The following is a 4,357-nucleotide window of genomic DNA, read 5'->3' on the forward strand; positions in this document are numbered from 1 at the left end:
TCATATGAAGCCATCAGATATGTAAAAAATTCATTCATAAATTAGGATGGAAAAGAGTAGGTAGTTCTTCTGAAAAAAGCTATAATGTTAGAGTTTGTTTGTCTCACAAATGGAGATGGAAATTTTAAAAATAAAAAAGGAAAGTTGAAAGTATTTCATGACCTGAAGCTTTCAAGTAGTGAGTGAGACAGAAAGGAATTTTTGGCTTTTCATATGTCCTTCTGGAAGGTTTTTGTTAATTAACAGAAAATGATTCTAGCCAAAGCTTGCCAACACAACTGCGGAAAGAAAGGTCCCTGTCCAAATATGCTCTAGATCTGGGAGACATTCAGCACCTCTAAATCCAGAATAAAGATACCACATGCAGTGTAGAGTGAGGTGTAGACAAGTCCAAGCTTAGTGCCTGCCTATGTTGTTGCTGGATTACCCCACAGGCTCCACTCAGAGGCAAGTCCACGGAACAGTTCAGTTGTGCTGTAGTACACCAGTGCACAAGGACAAGCCACATGTAATTACCATCTTGGCAAAAAGATTTATTCCTTGCTGTTAACTTGCCCAGTATATGAAGCTACTGCATGTTCAGAAAATTTCTGTCAAGGTAACTGGTAGAAATTGGAGGTAAATTTATTACTGTTGATTGCAAAAGCAACATTTGGTGTGGATATGTGCAGATGTGTACATTAATATGCTTTTGAATAGTTAACTGGTATTTAAGACCTTGAGCGTTAAAAGTGTAATGATTTTCCTAAACCACTTACTCATTAGAAGGTAAACAAATCCAGAATGATAAAATTGTTTACATGGCCACATCCAAAACAGTGTCTCAATACCTAATCATTGATGGTGTCACATACAGATCTAAATTTATTTGTAATACTGTGCAGTTAAATCATAGAATCAGAGGTTCATAGAATGGATTGGGTTGGAAGGGACCTTTAAGGTCATCTAGTTCCAAACCCCCTGAAATAGGCAGGGACACCTTCCTCTAGACCAGGTTGCTCACAGTCCCATCCAACCTGGCCTTGAATACCTCCAGGGAGGGAACATTCACAACCTCACTGAGCAACCTGTTCCAGTGTCTCACCACTCTCACAGTATGTGTGAGATATATTCTTCCTAATATCTAGTCTAAATCTACCCTCTTCCAGTTTAAAGGCATTTTCCCTCATCCTGTCACTACCTGCCCTTCTAAAGTCCCTCTCCATCTTTCCTATAGGCCACAGGTGCTGGAAGGCCACTATAAGGTCCCCCTCCAGAGCCTGCTCTTCTCTAGGCTGAAGCCCTCCAGCACTCTCAGCCTGTCCTTGTAGGGGAGGTGCTCCAGCCCTCTGATCATCTTTGTGGCCATCCTCTAGAACTGCTCCAACAAATCCATGTCCTTTTTGAAATCGCTGGAGAAGGTTCAGAGGAGGGATCTAATCTAATGGAGAGATGAGAAAAACAGTAGTGTATGCACTGAAAACTTGAATTTCATCATAGGCTTTTGTAAACTGGAGGGAAGAAAATAAATATGTTTTGCAATAGAGAAATAAGTAACATCTTTTCTAGTGTTTGGAGAAAAAACAAAGGAGTCACAGTATCGCTACTTATAGCTCTGTCACTAAATATTTCTGATTCTCAAGCCAATCAGATCAACATTTTGAAGTCTGGATGTTTCAACATAATAAATATATTAAGTAGGGAATTCAAGGAGGAGTGAATTCCATCAGCCTTCTTGGGAATCATACCCACTGATTTAGAAGAGTATGTGTGAATGCTTAGTCTGATAACATTAGGCATAGTGATTTGACAGTGCTAGCATAATCAATACTGTATCTCATTTCCCTACCTGTGGAACAGGACTACTAATAAGAATGATGATACCTCTGTAGCATTTGTAACTCACTTTCAGATCAGCTGTATGTAACATTATACAAATGCAAATATTACTAACATTTATAATCTGAAATTTAGTTGTTGAACAGGCTCCATGTCTATAACTCTCTTACAAGAATACAATCTCATCATATTAGAAGCCTTTTTTTTTTTTTTACAGTAAAATGATCATTTTTCTGACATACATTATTTAAATATACTAGAACTAGCCAATATTCACTTGATGCAGAGGAAAACGTTATGTACATTATTCAACAGCTATTCACTATGTACCAGAGACAATAATTAGTGGTATTATAAGCTGAAAATTGCTGCAATGAAGAATTCACTAATATAGTAGGATGAACTCCCTTGGAAAGTCACTGTACTTTTTTAGAATCACAATCACTTTGTTACTAGCTGCCAAATAGTGTTTTTGGCAGCATACTGTCAATGAATACTTTCAAAAGTACCCTTCAGTGGATAGTAAAAAACTGAAATAGCGATTCTTTCATTGAGTAATGATTGCTCTGGATAGACTCCGTAGTACAGTATAGTACAAATCCTGAACTGTATGATTTATTTATATACCCTTTGTTACTACAACTCACCAGCTATTCCAGTAGTTTGGAGACTACTTGGCATGTTTCTTTAATTCCATGTTACTAGAAAAAAAGAGTAAAGGCCATCTTCAAATACAAATCTTACGAGATTTTTCCAGTCTTAAGATTTAAAGTGACTTACTTTTAAAACCTTCACCAATATTTTTTCTCACAATGCAAGTATACTGTGGAGAAAATTATTGAAAAAAAAAAGGTGTTTATCCAGGTCCCATTGAGAAATACACAAGATTGAAAATAATTCTTGGCTCTTGGTCGCTCAGGGAATTCTTGACTCTTGGTTGATCAGGGAAGGATGTTACCCAGTGGCACTGAATTGAAGCCACAGGGATTATCTGCAGCATAAGGAAAAATAAGGTCTCTGACAAATTGCAGATACAGTATGTGATAAGATTCATCACACTCATCAGGGATCTGATAGGAATCAGGCTCTCTCAGTCATCAAACAAATAGCAAATTAAATTCTACCTGCTCAATCTCCTATGGTGTGCTGGTTCATTTTTAAAAAAGATCTTAGATATCCCGTTATTCCGTTTTACTCTTTGGTCGTTACTTAGCACAAAGCCAGACTTTTTGCACTGGCTCTATAGTCTGTGTGGATATGGTTTGTAATGTACAAATATAGCTCTGACAAACTTTACTGGAAAAACAAAAGAAACAAAACAAAACAAGAAATGCAGTGTTAAACATGGAGTATAAAATTATTAAAAATAAGAACTTGGAGAAATTCAGAGAACCCTGATATCACAGAATCATTAAGGTTGGAAAAGACCTCTGAAAACATCTAGTTGATCCATCCTCACCATTCCCACTAACCATGTCCCTCAGTGCCACATCTACACTTCTTGGACACCTCCAGGATGGTGACTCCATCACTTTCTTGAGCAGCCTATTCAAATACATTGCCACTCTTTCTAAGAAGAAAATCTTCCTAATATCTCTGAACCTCCTCTGACTCAACTTGAGGCCATTACCTCTCATCCTGTCACAGTTACGTGGGAGAAGAGGCCAATTTCTACCTCACCATAACAACTTTTCAGGTAGTCTTAGAAGCAGTTTGACTTTAGTTTTCAATTACTTTTCTAGACAGCTCTTTTTTCAAAGGAAAATTAAAAAAATATATATGTTGTATGTCTGAATTTTTTAATAATGACTTAATATTGAAATGGGATCTTTTCATTTATCTCCACTTCCTGAAATGTATTGGGATTTTAAAAATATCCTTTTGTTATATTTTGGAAACATACTTGATAATGGTCTTGATAAAATTTTGAAATATCACAAAATGATTCATTTCAACTCTTGAAATAAGAATGACTTTTTCACTTCATTTCTTTGTGATCTATTTTTTCATTTTTCAACCATCTTAACACAATAAAACATCGCAAAGTCTGGAATTATTCAGAATTGCACAGGACCAGGCACCTGACAGAACTTCACCACAGCAACACAGTGCGAATGCAAAATGAGAGATGTTTTTCCTCCAGAAAACACAGGGACCTGTTACCACACCTCCCTCCGCAGTCTATTAGAGATTGTGCTTTTCATCAGAAGCAGATGTCTGCATGCACAAAGCAATTTGAATGCTTTTTATTTTGTATCCTGCAAGCTTGTCTTTACAGTCTTTAAGCTTTTAAAGTTACCCCAATGTGATGTAAAACCTGTAGGAATTTATTCCCGCTTCTGAAAATCTTCTCTGGGATTTGTTCTGCATTCTGCATTTTTCTTATGCTCCTATTACTGACTGATTTCTGTTACTGGCAGAAAACGATCATTTTATGAGTAATTATACTACTCCTATATGGATATGATGATCAGATTTTATACATTTACCATGACTTTCTTCTCCCTCCCCCACAAACCTCTCTGTACTGCCTGGCAAA

The sequence above is a fragment of the Gallus gallus genome, chromosome 3, assembly GCF_016699485.2.
Source record: "Gallus gallus isolate bGalGal1 chromosome 3, bGalGal1.mat.broiler.GRCg7b, whole genome shotgun sequence".
NCBI lineage: Eukaryota > Metazoa > Chordata > Aves > Galliformes > Phasianidae > Gallus > Gallus gallus.